The sequence below is a fragment of the Bubalus bubalis genome, chromosome 14, assembly GCF_019923935.1.
Source record: "Bubalus bubalis isolate 160015118507 breed Murrah chromosome 14, NDDB_SH_1, whole genome shotgun sequence".
Taxonomy (NCBI): domain Eukaryota; kingdom Metazoa; phylum Chordata; class Mammalia; order Artiodactyla; family Bovidae; genus Bubalus; species Bubalus bubalis.
The window spans coordinates 69,406,097-69,430,368 of record NC_059170.1 but is presented as its reverse complement, the minus strand read 5'-3'; the positions used below and the strand labels follow the sequence as shown (position 1 = coordinate 69,430,368).

General features: G+C 37.7%; 1 long non-coding RNA gene across 2 annotated transcripts in view; it reads right to left on the bottom strand.

Annotated features, from left to right (window-relative positions):
- Positions 1 to 8,450: 8,450 nt before the first annotated feature.
- LOC123329275 overlaps positions 8,451 to 24,272 on the bottom strand; it is a 162,046-nt gene continuing 146,224 nt past the window's right edge. The window contains exon 4 of one of the 2 annotated variants that reach the window (XR_006544667.2): positions 8,451 to 8,887. This is a non-coding gene — a long non-coding RNA (uncharacterized LOC123329275). Of the gene's footprint in view, positions 8,888 to 12,676; positions 13,329 to 24,272 lie in introns of those variants that run through there. The other variant, XR_006544666.2, reaches the window with a different exon arrangement.

Genomic DNA, 24,272 nt, shown 5'->3' with positions numbered 1-24,272 from the left:
GTAATGCTCAAAATTCTCCAAGCAGGCTTCAACAGTATGTGAACTGTGAACTTCCAGATGTTTGAGCTGGATTTAGAAAAGGCAGAGGAACCAGAGGTCAAAATGACACATCTGTTGGATCATTGAAAAAGCAAAAGACTTCCAGAAAAACATCTACTTCTGCTTTACAGACCACATGAAAGCCTTTGACTGTGTGGATCACAACAAACTGTGGAAAATTCTTCAAGAGCTGGGAGTACCAGACCACCTGACCTGCCTCTTGAGAAATCTGTATGTTGATCAGGAAGCAACAGTTAGAACTGGACATGGAACAACAGACTGGTCCCAAATCAGGAAAGGAATACATCAAGACTGTACATTATCACCCTACTTATTTAACTTACATGCAGAGTATATTATGTGAAATGCCAGGCTGGATGAAGCACAAGATAGAATCAAGATTGCTGGGAGAAATATTAATAACCTCAGATAGGCAGGTGACACCACCCTTATGGCAAAAAGCAAAGAAGAACTAAAGACCCTCTTGATGAAATTGAAAGAGGAGAGTGAAAAAGTTGGCTTAAAACTCAAAATTCAGAAAACTAAGATCATGGCATTTGTTCCCATCAGTTCATGACAAATAGGTGGGGAAACAATGGAACAGTGAGAGACTTTATTTTTGGGGGCTCCAAAATCACTGCAGATGGTGACTGCAGCCATGAAATTAAAAGATGCTTGCTCCTGGGAAGAAAAACTGTGACCAACCTAGACAGCATATTAAAAACACAGAGACATTACTTTGATAACAAAGGTCCATCTAGTCAAAGCTATGGTTTTTCCAGTAGTCATGTATGGATGTGAGAGTTGGACTATAAAGAAAGCTGAGCACTGAAGAATTGATGCTTTGGAACTGTGGTGTTGGGAATACCCTTGACAGGCCCTTGGACTGCAAGGATATCCAACCAGTCAATCCTAAAGGAAATTAGTCCTGAATATTCATCGGAAGGACTGATGCTGAAGCTGAACTCCAATACTTTGGCCACTTGATGCCAAGAACCAACTCATTGGAAAAGACCCTGATGCTGGTAAAGATTGAAGGTGGGAGGAGAAGGGAACGACAGAGGATGAGATGGTTGGATGGCATCACCAACACAATGGACATGAGTCTGAGTAGGCTCCAGGAGTTAGTGATGGACAGGGAAGGCTGGCGTGCTATAGTACGTGGTGTTGCAAAGAGTCGGACATGACTGAGTGACTGAACTGAACTTGCTGTTGTTCTTCAGTCACTAAGTTGTGTACAACTCTTTGTCAATCCATGAACTGCTGCAAGCCAGGCTTCCCTGTCCTTTACTATCTCCTGGAGTTTGGTCAGATTCATGTCTGTTGAGTCAATGATGCTACCTAACCATCTCATGCTCTGCAATCACCTTCTCTTCCTGCCCTCAATCATTCCCAGTATCAGGGTCTTTTCCAGTGAGTCAGCTCTTTGCATCAGGTGGCCAAATTATTGGAGCTTTAGCATCAGTCCTTTCAATGAATATTCAGGGTTGATTTCGTCTAGGGCTTACTAGTTTGATCTCCTTGCAGTCCAAGGGACTCTCAAGAGTCTTCTCCAGCACCACAGCTCAAAAGCACCAATTCTTTGGCATTCGGTCTTATTTATGGTTCAACTCTCACATCCATACATGACCAGTGGAAAAACCATAGCTTTGACTATACAGACCTTTGTCAGCAAACTGATATCTCTGGTCTTTAATACACTGTCTAGGTTTGTCATAGCTTTCCTTCCAAGGAGCAATGTTCTTTTCATTTTGTGGCTGCAGTCACTGTCTGCAGTGATTTTAGAGCCCAAGAAAATAAAATCTGTCACTGCTTCCACTATTTCCCCTTCTATTTGGCATGAAGTAACAGGGCCAGATGCCGTGATCTTAGTTTTTCAAATAGTGAGTTTCAAGCCAGCTTTTTCATTTTCCTCTTTCACCCTCATCAAGAGGTTCTTTAGTTTCTCTTCACTTTAGGCTATTAGAATGGTATCATCTACATATCTGAGGTTGTAGATATTTCTTCTGACAGTCTTGATTCCAGCTTGGAATCCAGCCTGACATTTGGCATGATATGCTCTGCAAATGAAATTAAACAAGCAGGGTGACAATATTTAGTCTTGTTGTATTCTTTTCCCTATTTTGAACTAGTTAGTTATTCCATGTCTGTTTCTAACTGTTGCTTCTTGACCTGCATACAGGTTTCCTCAGGAGGGAGGTAAGGTGGTCTGGTATTCCCATCTCTTTAAGAATTTTCCAGTTTGTTGTGATCCACACAAAGGTTTTAGCATAGTCGATGAAGCAGAAGCAGATGATTTTCTGGAATTCTCTTGCTTTTTCCATCACTCAATGATGTTGGCAGTTTGATTGGTTACTCTGCTTCTTAGAAACCTAGCTTGTATATCTGGAAGTTCTAGGTTCACTTACTGCTGAAGTCTAACTTGGAAGGATTTTGAGCATAATCTTGCTAGCATATGAAATAAGCATAATTATATGGAGAACACTTATGGACACTCTAATCTTATCACTGGGTAAATATGGCTGAAATAATCTTAATGTTACCCTTATAATCTGAAGATTTTAGAGAAAAAGAGGATAAAGGGACTAATTAATAGGAATGGCATATTTCCCAGACTTGTTAATTCTTTCTTTACTAAGAAGAGAACAAGATTCTTGCCTAGAATATTTTGAGATCACAAGCCCTCAGTGTATAATTTTCTAAGGTTTTGTGGCAATAGGGATGTTATTAAGTTAGTGCTAGTGACTGAGAATGTAGCTGCATTTCTACTAAAAACTCATCTATTGTGAGGAAAGTGTTCCAATCCATTAGGTAAATAACATATTTTGTCTTGCTTGGAACTGAACAACAAAGCCCAGAATATGTAAAGATAAACTTTTTTTCTTATTTTTATCTACAGTGTCATTACATCACCCTGGGGTTCTTTAAAGTAGCCATAAAGGGAATTTACCATTTATTTCTGCTTTCCATTCTATAAAACTTGTGAATTTCTTTAATGGTATTTAAACAAAGATCACTGGCCTTACTGTTAAGTCCTTTTATCACACTTTCTGAAGGCCTGAAAATAAAAAAGTATAAGAAAAATGTGAGATTTTATAGGGGCAAATTTATGAAGAACAAGAAAACCTACTCAATTTCTATTTTCAGTGAGGAGTTTGGTGGATGCATTACACTAAGCAGGGTTTTTGGTTATAAGATCAAGAAAATCTTTGCATAAACAAGAATAAATGATTGGCTCATGTAATTAAAAGTCCAAATTGCAGGAGTAGAGGTGGCCCTACAGACAAGTGGAACCAGGGATTCATTCTGTCAACAGTTCCATCTTTCTAGTCTCCTTTCTTCTCAGAATGCAGGTGGGATTTGCTTAGACCTCCTGTCTTCATAAGAGTGAAACCTCATAAAACAATTTTGTACAAGCTAAAATTCAAATTCCCATCACAGCTTTTAGACTTCATAAGCCAACCAAAGCTTAATTTTCCTCTATTATTTCATCTTTGATATACTCTTTGTGCTAATCTCATAGGATTAGTCAGCCAACCAATATTAACTGAGCACCTATTTTTTGACTGGTCCCATTCTAGGTGCTGAAGATATGTTGCCCCCAAGAAGCTAATAACCTAGTGGAGGAGAAAGACACGATGTAGACAAATAGAAAATAATATCATGGACTTGTAATTGTTACAAAGAAGTTAAAATGGAATTATATGGGGATGGGTTATCTAAAAGATGAGGTATACTACTTTTATTCAGCATAACTGCTCTGAGGAGGTAATATTGAATCAAGACATACATGATGAGAAAGAGCTATGTAGACTTGGAACTGGGAGAAAACCATCACAAGCAAAAGCATTAGCAAGTACAGGAATAAGACATGATGTGTTCAGAGATATAAAGGCAGCTGGTGTGCCCAGAGCTTTTAAAATGAAGAAGACAGTTGACAGACATGAGCTCAAACAAAGACTTTGTGGTTGAGTGCTGTTCTGTGTGCTCAGTCGCTAAGTTGTGTCCAACTCTTTGTAACTCTATGGACTGTAGCTCATCAGGCTCCTCAGCCCATTGAATATTCTATGCAAAAATACTGGAGTAGGTTGCCAATTCCTACTCCAGGGGAGCTTCCCGACCCAGGGATTGAACCCATCTCTCTTGTGTCTTTTTCATTGGCAGCTGGATTCTTTACCCTCTGAGCCACTAGGGAAGCCCAGAAGCACTTGGAAGGTCATGGTTAAAATTGCTTTCTCAATATATTGAGAAATCACTGCAATTTTAAAAATCAGGGTAGTAATATGATACAGTTTAGACTTTAAAAGAATTCTCTGGCTTCTCTGTGGAAAGTAGGAGAAGAAACAGAGATATGAGAGAAAGCTATTGGTATGCTTTAAATGAGAGATGGTGGTGATGGAGAACAAGGTTATAAAAGTAAAGATGGGATCTTTAACTCAATATGGCAGACTAGAAGGATGTGTGCTCATGTCCTCTTGCAAGAACACCAAAATCACAACTAACTGGTGAACAACTGTTGACAAGAGGATGCTGGAACTTACCAAAAAAAAAAAAAAAAAAAGGAAACCTCATGTCCAAAGACAAGAAGCCACAGTAAGATGGTTGGAAGGGCACAATCACTATAAAATCAAATCCCATACCCACTGGGTAGGTGACCCACAGCTGGGGAACAATAATACCAAAAAAGTTCTCCCACTGTTGTGAAGGTTTGGAACCCCACATTAGGCTTCCCAACCTGGAGACCCAAAAAATAACTAGAAATCCCCAAGGAATCTGACCTTGAAGGCCAGTGGGATTTGATTACATGACTTCCACAGGACTGGGGGAAACAGAGACTCTAGTCTTGGAGGACACAAACAAAACCTTGTATGCACCAAGACTCAGAGGAAAGGAGCAGTGACTCAACAGGAAACCAAACCAAAACTACCTGCCAGTGTCAGAGGGTCTCCTGTGGAGGCATGGGTACACAGGGACAGGTCATCGTTGGTGTCAACGCTCTTGGAGGATGCCATTAACCTGACCATAGAGCCCATATATCTGAGGGTTGGGTCGCTTCAGGTCAAAAAAACTACCAGGGAGGGAGTGCAAACCCACCCATCAGCAGATAACTGGATTAAAGCTTTAGTGAGCAAGGCCCTGTCCACCAGAGCAAGAACCAGTTTCTCCCACCACCAGTCCCTCCCACCAGGAAGCTTGTACAAGCCTCATAGCCTCCTCCATCAGAGGGCAGGCAGAGGAAGCAAGAAGAACAACAATCCCACAGTAACTAAAACAAAACCACATTGCAGAATGTTAATTAGCATGAAAAAGCAGAAAGTTACATCCCAGATGGAATGAGGAGATAAAACCAGAGAAAAACAACTAAATGAAGTGGAGATAGACAACCTTCCAGAAAAAGAATTCAGAATGATCATAGTGAATATGACTCAGAATCTTGGAAAAAGAATGGAAGCATAGATTGAGAAGATTCAAGAAATGTTTACTAAATATCTACAAGAACTAAAGAACAAACAGAAATGAATAATACATTAGAAGGAATCCATAGCAGAATATGGAGAAGGCAATGGCAACCCACTCCAGTACTCTTGCCTGGAAAATCCCATGGATGGAGGGGCCTGGTAGGCTGCAGTCCATGGGGTCGCTAGGAGTTGGATACGACCGAGCAACTTCACTTTCACTTTTCACTTTCATGCATGGGGAAGGAAATAGCAACCCACTCCAGTGTTCTTGCCTGGAGAATCCCAGGGACGGGGAGCCTGGTGGGCTGCTGTCTATGGGGTCGCATAGAGTCGAATACGACTGAAGCGACTTAGCAGCAGCAGCATAGCAGAATAACCAAGGCACAAGCACGGATAAATGACCTAGAGGGCAGAATGGTGGAAATCACTGCCACAGGACAGAATATAGGAAAAAAAAAATGAAAAGAAATGAAAACAGCCTAAGAGACCTCTGGGACAACATTAACGATACTGGATGCTTGGGGCTGGTGCACTGGGATGACCCAGAGGGATGGTATGGGGAGGGAGGAGGGAGGAGGGTTCAGGATGGGGAACACATGTATACCTGTGGCGGATTCATTTTGATATTTGGCAAAACTAATAAAATTATGTAAAGTTTAAAAATAAAATAAAAAAATAAAAAATAAATAAATAAAATAAAAGTTAAAAAAAATAAAAAAATAAATGCACAAACATTCTCATTATAGGGGTCCCAGAAGGAGAAGAGAGAGAAAAAGGAACTGAGAAAATACTTGAGGAGATAATAGCTGAAAACTTTCCTAACTTTCCTATAGGAAAGGAAATAATCAACCAAGTCTGGGAAGCACAGAGAAACCTCCTTCGTAGGATAAACCCAAGGAGGAACACACTGAGACACATAGTAATCAAATGGACAAAAATTAAACACTAAGATAAAGTATTAAAAACAACAAGCAAAAAAATGACAAATAATATACAAAGGAACTCTCATCAGGCTATCAGCTGATTTCTCATCAGAAACTCTACAAGCCAGAAGCGAATGACATGACATATTTAAAGTGATGAAAGGGAAGAACCTACAACCAAGAATACTCTACCCAGCAAGACTCTCCTTCAGATTCGATGGAGAAACGAAAGCCTTTCCAGACAAGCACAAATTAAGAGAATTCAGCACCAGCAAACCAGCTTTATAACAAATGCTAAAAGGACTTATCTAGACAGAAAACAAGAGAAGGAAAAGCCCTACCTACAGAAAATGAACCCCAAACAATTATGAAAACTGTAATAGGGTCATACATATCGATGATTACCTTAAATGTAAATGGATTAAATGCACTAACCAAGAGACACAGACTGGCTGAGCAGATGAAAACATGTGCATGAAAATACTTCAACTTACTACATCACTCTGCTTCACCCTCCCGCAAATTGTGTGCAATTATTTTATACTGTTTGGTTAATCATATTCCCATTATGATTTTCAATTGTAATTATCTTTTATTTTTTTATCATCTGGCTATTGATTGTGAAAACTGATAAACATCTTTCACTATTGAAAAATAAATAAATAAATAAAATAGAAGTAAAGAAGGCAAAACACAGCTGTAGGTGAAACCAGTCTTCACTATTGAACTCGATATGATGATTGTATCAAAGTAGAATAAAAGGTGATACTTCCTTTTGGGGGGATTTTTTTAATGTTTTTGTTTTTAATTTTCCTGAACAACTAGGTTTATGGTTACATCAATTAATTACCTTAAAAGCAGGAAAATCAGGTAAGGAAAACAAAGAGCTCTGTTCTACTCATATTACTTTAAGGATCCGACTATGCATTCAAAGGACAGTGTTAAATTGAGATATGTACACAGAAAAAAGCCTGGACTAGATAAACTTTATCCATTCATTCAATCAATACATTATAAGACTCTTTTATATTCAGGCAGGGAGTGTTATAGGCATTTGATTACATAAAACAGGGCAACATGCAAAAATACAAAAAGTCTATGGCTCATACTAAGGGGAGACAAAACATTTAAAACATATATTTGAAAAAATAAATACAATTATGTTATACAGTATAATAGGGACAGATAAATGCTATAGAAGGAAAAGATCAGGGCAAATGGGTATAGGAGTTCCAAAAGAAATGTGATTTTAATAAGATGAGTCTAGTAGTGAAAGTGTTACTTGCTCAGTCATTTCTGACTCTATGCAATGCCATCAACTGTAGCCCACCAGGCTCCTCTGTCCATGGGATTCTCCAGGCAAGAATACTGAAGTGGGTTGCCATTCCCTTCTCCAGCAGATCTTCCCAACCCAGGGACCAAACCCAGGTCTCCTGCATTGCAGGTAGATTCTTTGCTGTCTGAGTCACCAGGGAAGCCCTTTAACAAGGTGACATTTGAGCAAAACTTGAAAATCATCAGAATTATGTGGACACTTGTGGGAATAGTATTCCATGCACAAAAGGAAGCTCTGGCAGATGCAAATGCCCTAAGGCAGGAGCTTGCCCAGCCAATGTATTCATAGCAGAAGGGGAAGAATTCATACACAAGATCAGAGAGGTGGTGGGGACTAAAGTCAGTCCACATGAAGACTTCACTTCTACTCTGAATGAAATACTTCTGAGGCAAAGACTCAACATGATCTGACTCACACACTTAAGAGCCATACTCTACATGTCTTGTTGAAATAATTCAGTTTATCCACAATATTTAAAAGCCATGGTTCTGGATGTGATCTGTTAATGAAATAATTTAGATGGAGAAGAGAATCAAGAACAGAGACCTGGACATTAGGACATTGAGTCCTTTGGTCTATTATATCCTCAGTCCCCTTCTAGAAGACAGTAAAGTCAGTGAAAATGGTCCCTAGTGCCCAAGGTATAACATTTTGTATAATATGAAAAGTAAAATGCAAAAACAGAACAGAATCTTAAAAAGAATCCTTATTTTACTGAGTAACAAAAAGAGTCCAACAGAAGCAGTATTCACCATTCAAAGCTACAACCCTGGGTCCAAAATGCTGGGTTAAAATCCCAGGTTTGACACTTATTAGGCATGCAACCATGGGTCATTTATTTAGACTCCCTCTGCCTCTGAGACCTAGAGCCATTAACAGCCACCACCTGAGAGCATCATGGTACAGATTAAATTGAATAATACATTTAAAATTCTTAAAATAGTCTCTGGCAAATATTTACTTATAAACTTCTATTATCATAAATATTATTAATATCCAGGATGAACAGAATATTGCAAAAATAGATACACTTGCGGCAGGATATGTAGACAACGCCATGAAAGAATCATATTCAGTACAGATGATCCATTTTAGATGTTGCTAGCAGTCATTTATTTTCTCCAAGAGCCCTGAATATAAAGCAAAGAGAAAGATTTAGAAGCAGATGGTTCAGTAGGATATGTTACAAAAGTAGAAAAGGGAATGGAGACAAAGAGATGAATGGCTGAATTGCTAGAGTGAGAGAATCTCTATTCATGGTGGGAAAAGAGGCACTAGATGAACAGGTTTGCAAAGCGCCTCTTGCATCACTAATCTTGTCAACTGATTGTTGAATGATAATGACTCCAATTAGCATTGAATTCTGGCTGTGTTATTGATGAGGTAATTTCCAATTTTTCTTGCTTTCCTATCAGCTGGATGGGAATTCCCAATTATTTATGATCAACTTGCTGTGTCTCTGTTCCTAAGCAGACTCACTGTGTCTCTGTTCCTAAGCAGATAAAATAATAATAATGATACTGAACAAGAGAAACTCGATATTATTGGAATGGTGCAATGGAATATGTAAAGACAGAGCAGATGCACAGATATAGATACATTCCATTTATTTTCTTCTGCCGGTTGCTCCATGTCTCTACCACTCCCCACCCCAACAGATTTAGCCAACAGAGAGGCTGGACTATCCCAAGTACAGAATTTGCTTGATGGGTACTACTATCTGCATACTTTGAATATGCTCTAGAAATGAATGCTATTGCTAGATGGACCAAGATACTGATGGAATCAGAAAAGGCAAGCAGAGCTTTAGCAAAAGGATAAAGATATTCAGCATTTACAGGATTTTTCTGACACTTGTTTTAGGGTTGAGCCACTATTATTAAATTTTATTCTCAATTTCCTATGCTCCCCACCTTAAAATCTCAGTGATTATTATGAAATATTATGATTATAAATTGTAATAGTTTTAAATTTTAATTATGTAGATATAAAATTAACCAGTTCTTCAAGGATAACATCTATATTGAAAAAATAGTAATGGAAGTGGGGAACTTGAATATCAGACCAAGAATATTCTTTGTAAGGGAAACAAAATAACTATCTTCTTAAAATAAGTCCTTTAAAAAAGTTTTTATCAAGAAGAGAAAAAGACCTGCAAGAGTGTAATACACAATTAATTAAGGTAATGTTTACAGTTTAAAGCACTTAGCAGATTTTAGACAATAATTTACTCCTGCAGTTTATACATTAGACTTAATATGCAACCTAGTCATTTAAGAATATAAGAATTTGCATAATTGCAAAGCTATGTTCAAATTATATTTAAGATTTTTCATAAGTTCTCAGAATTGTAAATTTTTCCTACCTGGCTACTTAATGCATTTTCTCTCATCTTTATGATTTTAAATGTCAAATTTAAGAAAGAATTATTTGCTTTTATGCTAGTGGGCTATTTTTTCCCTCACATATCTAATCAAAATCTCTTTTTAAAGCAGGAATAAATAAAACAAAATGTCACTATTTTTCTCTGTGGTGATACAGGAGAACTATTGGTACTTAGAAGAAAATTATAGTTAGTGTTATTACAGTTGGTTATCGTGGGTTAGCTTTCTTATTTAGTGAATAATAGTTTTCATGTGACATTCCAGTGATAATGTATTAGTAACAACAAATAAAGTTTTGTTCATAATTACACCTGAATATAAGTGTTTTCCTATTTTTGTAAAGTATATATAACATAAACTTACTATATTAATCATTTTTAAGTACAAAATTTATTTGCATTGAGTACATGCACATTCTTGTACAAGCATTATCATCATCCATTTTGGGAAATTTTTCATCTTTCAAACTGACACTCCATAACATTAAGTAATAACTACCCATTCTATTCCTCCTCCAGTCCCTGGAAATTGCCAATATACTTTCTGCCTCTTTGAATTCAACTATTCTAGGTATCTGATATGAAATTTGTCCTTTTGTACCTGCCTTTTTTTTTTTATTTAGAATAATGTCATCATTATGCATCCATTTTGTAGCATGTATTAGAATTTCACTCCTTTTTAAGTCTAAATAATATGGTATTGTATTTAGAGGTCACATTATATACACGTTTATTTGTCAGTGGACATTTGGGTTGTTTCTACCTTGTGGCTATTGTGAGTCATCCTGCTACAAACTTTGGAAAGCAAATATCTGAGTCCCTGCTTTCATTTTATTTGGGCATATATACCCAGAAGTAAAATTGCTGGATGACACTAACCCCACTCCTGGGCATATCTCTGTACGAGATAATTCAAAAAGATATACATACTAGTGTGTTCATAGCAGTGCTACTTGCAATAGCCAAGACATCGAAATGACCTAAGTGTCCATCAACAGATGAATGAATACAGAAGATGCAGTACACGGTGATATATACAATGGAATACTACTCAGCTCAAAACCAGAATGAAATAATGCCATTTGCAGCAACATGGATGGACCTAGAGATTATCATATTAAGTGAAGTGAGTCAGAAAGGGAAAGACAAATGCTATGTGGTGTCACGTAAATGTGGAATCTAAACTATGACACAAATGAACCTGTCTATGAAACAGAGGCTGACTCACACATATCATCAGAAACCATGCAAGTCAGGAGACAATGGAATAACATTTTTAAAAAGCACTGAAAGAAAAATATCCAGAAATCTCTATGTGCAGATTGGCAGTCTACAGAAGAATCAAGAAAATGCAATAAAGAACTTTGGAACAGTGTCTCTGCACCACTTGCTCCTTCCCAATATTCTCCCCAGTCTATTCTAGTCCCTTCAGTAACTTTGACATCTATCTCGTCTATACAGCAAGACTGCCAGACTCTGAGTTTCCCTTGCACTGCAGTTTCAGAAACTGCCCAGGTAGAAACCCTTAACCTGGGCCTTGCTTTATTTGTTTGCCTTTTCTAAAGGATAGCAATCTTGTGGGCTTCTCTGGTGGCTCAGCAGTAAAGAATGTGCTGGCAATGAGGAGACACAGGAGACGTGGGTTCAGTCCCTGGGTTGGGAAGATCCCCTGGAGGAGGAAATGGCAAGCCACTCCCAGATTCTTGTCTGGAGAATCCCATGGACAGAGGACCCTGGCGGGCTACAGTCCATAGTGTCGCAGAGTCGGACATGACTTACACGGACATGACTGACCCACCACCACCACCAATCTTGTACAGCCTGCTATTCAGTGTCTGAAAATAATTGTTTGCTATTTTTTATTTTTAGCTTCCTACTTATTTACAGCAGTGGATAAAATATTTTTATACTGTTAGATTTAATTACCTCTTGATTTACTAATCCACGGCAGAAGTAGCTACCCTCTGATCTTTTTCCATTTTAACTGTACTAGAATTAAGTCAGAGAAGGAGAAATATCATATGACATCCCTTATATGTGGAATCTAAAAAGAAATGATACAAATGAATGTACATACAAAACAGAAAGACTCACAGACTTAGAAAACGAAATGGTTGCCAGGGGGAAGGGATAGTTAGGGACTTTGGGAATGTCAGTATACACTGCTATATTTAAAATGAATAACAAAGACCTATTGTACAGCACATGGAACTCTGCTCAATATCATGTACCAGATTGGATGTGAGGAGGGTTGGGGGGAGAATGGATACATGTATATGTATAACTGAATCCTTTCACTGTTCGCCTGAAACTTTTACAACATTATTAATCGGCTATATCCCAATACAACATATTTTGGGGGTTAAGAAAATAAATAAAAATAAAATTTTAAAAAATCCACTAAAACATACCAACACACACTAAAAATTATTGTCAGAAAAATACATTTTAAATATATATTTTAAAAAATCACTGTTTTTACTTATATCTCATTTTGTTCCTAAAAAAACTTGTGTGTTTTAGAGTCAAACACATGAGGCTTCATTGCAAATATGTGTAAGAACTCTTAGATTACCATTTGGTTTTCTCTCCTCTCATAGGAGGCAGCCATGGCTTCTCTACAAAGGCTAGGAATGGTGATTTCTTAATCTAAAGTATTTGAATGAGAAAGAATATGATAGCAATACTAATTTCTCATTAATCTGTGAATGCTTTAATTTTGCCTATTTTTCTATCCTCACCATATTATCTCATGAGTAAGACTCATCCTAAATCAGTTATCATCACAGAAATATTGATGACAGTTAAATGCGATTTGGGAATTTATGGAACACAGAACATTACACTGGCCAGCTGGGTGACATCTGGTAGTCGTCCTTTGGGTTGCTTTTTATCAATTTATATTTCACAATATTTAAAAATAGAGGTTTTCCCCAGTATATGGAAGTGGTGTGTTCCTATGAAACCTTTCATAAACTGAAATGAGGTAAAGCAGAGTATAACTCCTTTTCTGAAAGTTAACATTACACCACTTTGCTTTTTAAACAGGACTAACATTAGGATGATAACAGCTTTTTTTCCATAAAAGCCAAAAGTCTCTTCAAACTTCTTTCAGTTAATTCAAACTTGTGGAAAGCAGTGGGGTACTTATATTCACCATGCAGTTTCATTGTAGATAATATAATAACCTGCAATGGGAAAAGATGATATTGGTGTCAGACAGTCCTTCCTCCAATACCAGTTTGCACTCACTCATTAATTTCTTCACCATCACGTTTTCTTTCTTTGGTTACCAGGCTATGCATGTTGTCTTAAACCCTCTGACAATAGGCATCCTCATGTGAAATACTGCAATAATAGTTTAGTCACTTGTTGTTTAGTTGCTAAGTTGTGTCTGACTCTTTTGCAACCCCATGGACTGCTTCTGCCAGGATCCTCTGTCCATGAGATTTCCCAGGCACGAATACTGCAATGGGTTGTCATTTTCTTCTCCAGGGGCTCTTCCTGATCCAGGGATTGAACCCATGTCTCCTGCATTACAGGCAGATTCTTTACTGCTCAGCCACTACTCCAATGCACTTATCTATCTTTTATTAGGAAAACACCTAATATAATAACTGGCCAATAATAGGTCAGTCAATTAACTCAAGCTCTTTCATACCCTACACAGAAGATTCTTATCACCTCCATATAACTTATATTTGGGGATTATACATATCCTACAAACCCAAAGAAGTTTTGGTGATCAAACTCATATATTTAAAAAACAATCGGAAACCACGCGCTACTAGATTATGTACGATGTCTGGTTGTCAGACAGAATCATATCTACAACGTGTACCTTGTGTGCTCTGTCCAATTTGGATTTAAATAACTCAGGTAGAGAAGCTCCCCATGGAGATTCATCCACGTAACAGATCTCACTACTACATAATTGTTCTTAAGATTCTGCTTAGATTTCCCTGCGCTTGATTTCGTCTCATCACTCTCATTAAAACAAGGCACAAGCAATACTAAGAATGAGAAAGCTGCTTGATAGTTTCTCGTTTTGATTTTAGACATTTCCACATTGTCACAGCTTTCCTTTTTATTTCGAACAACCACTTGAAATGCAACTTAAAATAGTTGACTCAATGACAGCATAAAGGTTTCCAGTGGTTTGGCTGACCCCAATTTCATTCCCCTCTCCTTCTTTAATAAAAGGAAGAGATGGTCTGAAGTGCAAAATGTTTGGATGTCTGCAAATATTTTAAATGCTTAACTCAGATGCAGAAGCATTGATTTTTCTTAGATCCGATTATCTACTAAAAAGTGCTTCTTTGCGACTTGGCAGAAAATATAGTTTAATTTTATAACCGTCCTGTGTGACCCACATCAGTCACGCTACTTAGACTTATTTTTTTGTGTCAAGCATTTAGAAGGTGAACGTCAGTGCTGTCTCTGTCGGACACAAAGCCCTTGATTCATGGCTTAGAAACACCAAGGTTTTATTGGTTGCAACCTATTGTTTGCTGTCTTTAAACTATTCACAAAGGTATCTTGAGTTTACATTGCGGTTGGCATCTTGAATGATGGTTCTTATCAACAGACCAGGCTACTGGGAGAATGGCACATGGATTCATTGTCAATTTCCTAATTGCTTCAAGAATATTTACATGCTCACAACTTGATTTGGGTCTCTCCTTACTGAGGGAATAGGTATTACAGAAAAGGGGAGAAAAACAAAATGAAAAGGAAAAGGGTTGCAACCTTCCTTATCTGCCTTTCATTTAGGATTCATTCTTTTCTTTATATAATGGCTCCCTCTGGAACAATAAAATGATTTACACCTTTAAGGCTTTTTGTAACACTTCTCGCCTACACTTAATCGGCATGTACTTTAAGAACAAACTTTCTCTGTTACATAGAAAGCTGTATGATGCAAATTAGTTAATTAATTCATGGCAATAAGCTTTATAATGACATGACAGTAACTACTTTGTGCCAGTTTCCAGTTTAAAAGAATGGGTGGGAACTCTGCCTTTTTTTTTTTTTTCCAACAAATATGTTACTTCAGTCTCAGATGCTTTTACCAAAATTTTATTTAAGGAAAAGACAATCTACTTCCTTCTCCATACCCTACTTTTGGTACTCCCTCCTGAAGAAAATCTATCCTCAAGGCTCCAGTTTTCTTCCATTAATACTGCATCATTTCTTATGCTCAGGGTGTATTTTACTCCTGTTACTGCAGAAGTTTTTGAGAGCTGGGACTTTAATTTTGTGTTTCATTCATCTTGATATTCAGGCCTAACACAGTTATCAACTGCATGACAAATTCTACATAAAACAAATGGATATAAACTCTATCTTTATAGCAAGAGTAAAACACGTGTATCAAAAAATCCCCATGGAATTCAAATAATTCAATTTCAATGAGACATGATTATCATAAATAATGCCCTAACAAAATAAAACTTTTACTAGACTTGCCTTTGTGTAACACCTTTTGAAGACTAAAATGAGGAATTTCTCTGAATTCATCCCACAGTTCAGGTTGCTTAATTTTCCTGGTGATTCTTGGATCTACTGTGGGTGCTAGGTCACTTTAGTCATGTCCAACTCTTTGCAATGCTATGGACTATAGCCCACCAGGCTCTTCTGTCCATGGGATTCTCCAGGCAAGAATACTGGAGTGGGTTGCCACACCCTCCTCCAGGAGATCTTCCTGAGCCAGAGATCAAACCTGTATCTCTTATGTCTCCTGTACTGGCAGGCGGGTTCTTGACCACTAGTGCTACCTGAGATGTACTTCTATTGCAAGTTCAGTTCAGTTCAGTTCAGTCGCTCAGTCATGTCCGACTCTTTGCAACCCCATGAATTGCAGCGCACCAGGCCTCCCTGTCCATCACCAACTCCCGGAGTTCACTCAAACTCATGTCCACTGAGCCGGTGATGCCATCTCATCCTCTGTCGTCCCCTTCTCCTCGTGCCCCCAATCCCTCCCAGCATCAGGGTCTTTTCCAATGAGTCAACTCTTCACATGAGTTTGCCAAAGTATTGGAGTTTCAGCTTTAGCATCAGTCCTTCCAATGAACACCCAGGACTGATCTCCTTCAGAATGGACTGGTTGGATCTCCTTGCAGTCCAAGGGACTCTCAAGAGTCTTCTCCAACACCACAGTTCAAAAGCATCAATTCTTCAGTGCTCAGCTTTCTTCACAGTCCAACTTTCACATCCATACATGACCACTGGAAAAACCAGAGCCTTGACTAGACAGACTTTATTGAATGGCTTATTCATTTGACTGAGTTTTAGCTTATTGACATTTTGAGTAAATATTAATTCAGTATGGCTTTTAACTGTATTTTAAAAACATTAAAATTCTAATACCAGTGAGAGCAATGAAGTATAATCATTGATATGATTGAATAGCATGACAAAAATTATAAAATAGAATTAAGTTATAGCAAATGTACTTAACTGAAATTGGATGCAGGAGTGGGTTCCATAAAAATCCATACATCCCTGGAATTACATTTAAAATGGTATATCATATTTTTCAACATATTATCCAAAAGTTCTAAGAACTACTATCACCAAACCAAATACTCCTTCACATAATTTTCCTTATAACTCACTCCCACAGCCACTGGAGAACAATTTATTTTCAGTTTCCATATAATTTCATGATTTGATGTGTTAAACAGACATGATCAAAGAAAACATTGCTCTACATTTGATATGTTGAATTTATTAGAATCAAGTTACCATAGACTTATTCTCTCAGAAATGTGCTGGAATAAGGAAAGAGCAATCACATAGAATTTGTGTGTGTGTGTGTGTGTGTGTGTACATATGCATACGCATACAATGGAATACTAATCCATGCAAAATGAAATCTTGCTATTTCCTACAACATGGATGAATCCAATGGGTATTATGCTAAATGAAATAAGTGGGACAAATACTGTATGAGTCTCTTATATGTGAAATCTAAAAAACTAAACAAATGAACAAACCAAACAATAGACTTGTAGATACAGAGAACAAATTGGTAGTTGCTAGATGGGAGGACGGAGAAGGCAATGGCACCCCACTCCAGTACTCTTGCCTGGAGAATCCCATGGACGGAGGAGCCTGGTGGGCTGTAGTCCATGAGGTCGCTAAGAGTCGGACATGACTGAGCGACTTCCCTTTCACTTTTCACTTTCATGCATTGGAGAAGGAAATGACAACCCACTCCAGTGTTCTTGCCTGGAGAATCCCAGGGACGGGGGAGCCCGGTGGGCTTCCGTCTATGGGGTCTCACAGAGTCAGACACGACTGAAGCAACTTAGCAGCAGCAGATGCGAGGAGGGTTGGGGAAAGGAGAAATAGTTGAAGGGGATTAGAAGTACAACTGCTGCTACTGCTAAGTTGCTTCAGTCGTGTCCGACTCTGTGCAACTCCACAGAGACAGCCCACCAGGCTCCCCCGTCCCTGGGATTCTCCAGGCAAGAATACTGGAGTGGGTTGCTATTTCCTTTTCCAATGCATGACAGTGAAAAGTGAAAGTGAAGTCATTCAGTCGGGTCCGACTCCTAGTGATCCCATGGACTGCAGCCTACCAGGCTCCTCCATCCATGGGATTTTCCAGGCAAGAGTACTGGAGTGGGTTGCCACTGCCTTCTCCGAGAAGTACAAACTTTCAGTTAAAAACCAGTTCAGTCACAGAGATGTAATGTACAGTACAGAGAATATATTAAGTATGTTAGAATAAATTTGTCTGATGACATGGTAACTTATCCTGGTGATCATTTCATAATGCACAAAAATATTAAATTACTATAATTGAACATTTGAAACCAGTATAAAGTTGTAGGTCAATTGTAACTCAATAAAAAAGAAATAAACATTGAATTCTGTCAAATGATTTTTTGTATTATTGAGATAATTGTATGATTTTTCTCCCATATTTTGTTAATGTGAAGAATTACATTGATTGGTTTTTTAAAAGTCAAACCATACTATTCATTCCTACCATAACTTCCACTTAGTCATCATGTATCATTCTTTTCTTTATATGACTGACTTTAACCTCATCCTCATATTTATTCAAGGAAATTTATGTCTTTGTTAATGAAAGATACTGGACTGTGGTTTTCTTTTATATCTAGTCTGCATGATAAGGGCATTACTGTTCTCATAAAAGAAATGTTGCATCTTCCTCTATTTTCTGGAAAAGTTTAAATAGGGTTGGTATATTTCTTCTTAAATATTTGATAGAATAGTTTTACTGAAAAAATATATGCTTATGTGTATATGTTTATATGTATAGTAAAATGTGTAACATTTTACAGTATATATGGAGATATTTTATTCATCAATAAAATGCATTAAGGTTAGTACTTATATCATTATTACGAGAGTTAAAAATAGGATAACTTATACAAAGCAATTTAGGCATTATCTAATAACCCAGCAATAAAAGTAATAATAAATACTATGAATTTTTATTATATTTATTATTTGTACTAGCTCATTTCTCAAACGACCCTTTTCCTCTACTCTGTTAAAAAGTCAAAACTGTTTATAACATTGGTTTGATGAAACATATAAGAAATCAAATCTACAAATAGCATTAATTCACAGAGACTTTTCAAAGAAACTGAAATCAGGATAGTAAAAAAAAAGTAGAATCCAATGTATTTTGAACATTGAACAAATATAAACTAATGTAAGGTAAATTTTGTGGCTAAGAACAAATAATAAAAGCAAATCAAGATATATTAGGTAAATGCAATGACAGGACAGAATATCTTGCTCTTGCTGAGCCTAAATAAATACATACATAAATAAACAATAACAACTTTACAGTAATATATATCCAGTGCCTTGGAAATGTTATAAATAAGAGAGAAGGGACTATTGTAGAAGGCTGAATATTCTTGCCTGGAATATTCAGGCAATTAGAGTGCTATGAGGCACTTAGGAGATTAGACAGTATCAAAACATGACTCTCAGACTTTGAATGATGTTTTACAATAACTATGATCTCTAAAGCTGTACTCAGTGATTTTAGGTCTCTGGTAGAAACATCTACACTAGTGCATTAAGAATGAAAAGTCCAGACAGTTCCTTGAGCAGAACATTTTGCAGGGGGTGGGGGACTGTTTCTAGGTCAGGAAAAGTCCCAAGGCAATGATGCTGATGCTGATGTCTACCATTTGGTTAACTACTTCTGCCATGGGGTTAGAATTAATACTGGGAAGGAGGTACAGGGAAGGAGAAAACACCGAGAGGCAAACCAAGCTGGGTAAGTTTCTTTGCTGTGCGGTGTGGAGATGAAGTGCTAACAAGAGGTGAGAGTACAGGGGATTAATAAGAGCATCTCAGCACATACCTATTTCCCTTCTCTTTGTAGTCAGCCTGCATATTATAGTTAGGAGGCTTTGTGACTATTGTTTGTTGTAAGTTGCTAACTCATGCCCGACTCCTTTGTGACCTCATGGACTGTAGCCTGCCAGGCTCCTCTGTCCATGGAATTTTCCAGGCAAGAATACTGGAGTGAGTTGTCATTTCCCACTCCAGGGGATCTTCTGGACCCAAGTTCTGAACTCAAGTCTCCTGCTTGGCAGGCAGATTCCTTACCACTGAATTCCTTCCCTTACCAGGGAAGCCTACCTCCCTACCACAAATATCTCTTGTACACTGATAACCCATCATGAGCTAAGAATGATAAATATATAGTGTAAATGCATCTACTCTATACAGTCATACTCAGGTCACACCACTGTTTCTGAGAGGGCTTCTGCATTAGTCTCTGAGCAACCAATTGTGGTCAGATGGTGGTCAGATCTACGGTCAGATGGTGGTACTCTGACCACCAACTGGTCCACAGCACATCTTGTAGAAAACTAATTTCCATTAAGGTGCCACTTCCTGTCTTTTCTCTTTGTCTTCTTTTAACATGATTATAAACCTTAATTGAACATTTCCATTGCCTGGAGAGTTTCTAAAAGTAACAGTGCCCAGAACTGACCCCAGAAATTCTGATTTAATTGATTTGGGAGGGGGGAGTCTTGTTGTTCAGTCGCTAAGCCATGTCTGACTCTTTGCAACCCCATGGACTGCAGCACACCAAGCTCCCCTGTCCTCCACTGTCTCTCAGAGTCTGCTCAAATTCGTGTCTATTGAGATGCTATCTAACAATCTCGTTCTCTGCTGCCTCCTTCTCCTGTTGCCTTCAATCTTTCCCAGCATGAGGGTCTTTTCCAAAGAGTCGGCTCTTTGTATCAAGTGGCCAAAATATTGGAGCTTCAGCTTCAGTATCAGTCCTTCCAATGAATATTCAGGGTTGATTTCCTTTAGGATTGACTGGTTTGATATCCTTGCAGGGGAGGAGTCTAGATGCCAGCTTTTTTTCAAAGCTCCCCCAGGTAATCGTAAGGTGTAGCCAGATGCAACTTTCCCAGGAGGGAATGTATATGCAGACCCTAGCAAGATACAGTGAGAGAAAGAGCTTACCAGGTTCTTTTGTCAGTTTCATAAGAAGTATTGAGGCAAAGGCATGTTGAAAGAACAGCACGGGGTAGTAGAAAAAGAGGATGTAGCAAATTTGAGGGTATTGATTCAGAGTTGCTCAGGACCTGCTGTTCCAGATCACAAGGAACATTAGAAGTTAGCTTTCTTGTTTTAAAGTCAAACTGTTGTTTTTTTGGTTTTTTTACAAGCTATGTCTTTTGCCTTTGGATCTGGGTCAGATAACACAGAAATTATTTTTAGACATCACTCCTCCTCTCTGATGGTTGGAATGCTTTCTAGCATTACGTCTATAGAAACTTTAATAGGTGAAGCTGAAGGCATTGAATTGGTCCTTGTTCTGTTGGTATGTCTCACCTCTTATCTTACTTAAGTTTACTAGATAAAGTAAAATAAACAACAACAAAAAAAAACAGCTGTTGAATTTCAAGTAAATATTAGAACTTCCTGTGATGCTTTGTAAGGCATCCATGATGTATTTTATAGTGATTCTTCCTACTCCACAATTAAATAAGACAGTACTTCATACTGTGAGATGTAAAAGTTAAATATAATTTAAGAATCTTTAAAACATAGCAGGTTAAGGATTCTCACTTTAAGCTTACTTGAGATGTTATTTATATTTCCTTTGGAATGCACATTTTCATAACCACAAAAAGCATTCTATTATAAGTAATTGTATTACAGGCAAAGGGATGGACAATTTTGTCCCATCTCATGTTACTCAAAACTTGGTCCACAACAGAAGTATTGGAATTACCTGGGGGTTTATAATGCCAAATCTCAAAGCCCCCAGGTGGTTTATAAGCAATTAAAATGTGAGAATTACTGAGATCCAAAACATGCTTCCTTATCTGCTATATTTTGTTGTCAGTGGAAAAAAATGTTCTTTAAGAAGATTTATGGAGCAAACTTTACAGCCTCAGGAACCACAAGTTCACACCGCATTCTTGGTTCAGTCATTCACCTTGGTTCTTTTGTTTGGGTTTTTGTTGTTGTTGTTTGCTATGCACCTGACTTCTTTTGATATCATTCTTCATTAGTAAGTGGAAGAGTTGAACTATACCTGATAGGTTCACCATTCTGTGCTGTGCTGTGCTTAGTCCCTCAGTCATATCCGACTCTTTGCAGCCCCATAGACTGCAGCCTGCCAGGCTCCTCTGTCCTTGGGGATTCTCCAGGCAAGAATATTGGAGTGGGTAGCCTATTCCTTCTCCAGGGGTCTCCCCAACCCAGGAATCGAACCAGGGTCTCCTGCATTGCAGGTGGATTCTTTACCAGCTGAGCTACCAGGGAAGCTCCCACCATTCTATTGCTCTCCAATAAATCAGTTTGATTTATTGGAGTAGGTATGTAGGTTGCCAGTATGTAGGTTGTAGGAAAACAGTGGAGAGGGTAGAATCTGGTGATTCTGAATCTATGGGATTTTGTTTCTCCCAGTACCAAATCAGTCTACCCAGCAACTAACAAGTAGAAATTTTGTGACAATAAGAGATGTATAGAGTTGCATACTCATCAACTCCTACAACTCATGCACAGACTTTCATAGAAATATTTTTTCGCAATGACAAAAGCTAATGAAGGCCAAGTAGCAACTCGTTTGTTCCTCCTGTACTACCAGAGAACTAGCATTTTTAAGAAGCGTTATAGATGCAACATATGTACATGCATTTATTCATGCACATTAAGTGGTTGGCAGCTCATCACTGCTCTAACGAATTGATTTAATTTTCTTTAAATTCAAGAAGAGTTATTGTAAAAGTAATCCAGCGGTCCTTATGTTCAGGTTCTTGTGTTTTTTTTTCCCCCCTTTGGGAACCCTTGGGAACACAAAAACAAGAAAAATATTGACAATTTATTAAAAAAAAAAAACTGTCCAGGGCTCATTCTGAGGTTCTTTCACTTTGCAGTCCTCACACCTTATGCCAGGGGGGCATGCTTGTCCAGGAGGATGAAGTGAGGTTACCTTAGCATGTAGGGAGCACCCAAACCAATTGCTTTAGATTGTGGAAGTTTTCAGAGATGTGAGAAGTGCAATTGACAGCCATCCAGCTCCCATCAGCAAATAGTATTATCCATAATCTTCACAAAGGTTACTCTTTGAGAAACTTACAAGGCTAAACAGTTGGTGAGACTATAGTCTGAATACTGTGTATAAAGATGCACATTCCAAGACTGCTTAAAAAAGCAAAAAAAATCATATATATTCAGCTTGTTCAAAATAGAAGAATTTAAAACAATTTTGTTTCAATAGAAGATGAAGTAATAGGAACTTAATAAAATTGGTATATTAAAGACCATTTAGTGATATTAAAACACAATATAATATCTACTGAAAAACAAAAGAACAACTACACAAAATACATCACTTCAGAAACCTAAACCCTTCTTTTCAGTTATCTATCTCCATCACAGATAACCACTGTGGCACTTTTTAAAAACACAGTTTAGCACGTGCCATCAGCAAATTAAAAGTAATATACAGGAAATGCAATATTAACCAGCTCTTCACTATATCTTAACATTTCCAGTGAAACTGAAAGTGTTAGTTGCTCAGTCAAGTCCAACTGTTTGTGATGCCATGGACTGTAGCCTGCCAGGCTTCTCTGCCCATGGGATTTTCCAGGCAAGAAAACTGGAGTGGGTTGCCATTTTCTTCTCCAGGGTATCTTCCCAACCCAGGGATTGAACCTGGGTCTCCTGAATTGCAGTTTCTTTACCATCTGAGAAACATTTCCAGAGTCTATCATAATTGTCAAGTACCTCAAACTGCAAAATCACTAAGCAAGTATCAGTTTATATTCTAAAATTGACAATAGACTTAAGATCTGTAAACCATTTTAAATGTATAAAACCCGAAGGAGTTTTGTTTCTATATTTTTAATATAAATACTAAAATGATGTGGTTTTACAGAAAGGCATATAAAGAAAAATAACAAGCATCTGTGAACTTTCCACTGGAAATTTTCTCATTGAAGGGTTAGTAGAGCTATAAATGTTTCATGACTTTGTATCCTAACAGTCTCCTTTTTAAAAATCTCTCTACATTAGCATAATTAATAAATTATAGGAGAGAACTGAGCTATGACATTTAATCTCTGGCAACCTGTGCCACCAAGTTTCCCCAGAAGAAATGCTTAGCATGGAATCAGGTGTCCTTGTTTGGTGATGAGCTCTGATTCCAAAAGAATTTCTTTCCTCCTTTATTAGAGTACATTTCTTTTTGATATCTGTTTATTTAAAAAGATCATATTTAAATTATTATAGAAAGGTTTCAAGGTTTTAATACACTCACTGTTTTTCCTTTCGCTTTTATTTTGGACACGTGGAGGGTAAAATAATACTAGTCTCTGTATTTTGGGGGATGGTCATCTGGTATGCTGTTGAAAACTGCAGCCTGCATTATATTCCTGATGGTATGCATTATGAAATTTATATAGAGCTCTTACTGGGGAGTTAAAACAATAAAGATACATTAGACCTAATTAAGCAATTATCCCACAACCAATTCAGTAGTTCTGAACCAAGAGGAAAAGCACAGAAGCCAAATTTTCTCCTTTCCTTCCTCTGTTATTTGAGGCCACCCCACTGTCTGTGGTTTGAGCTGTGATTTGATTAGTGAACTCTTCTGA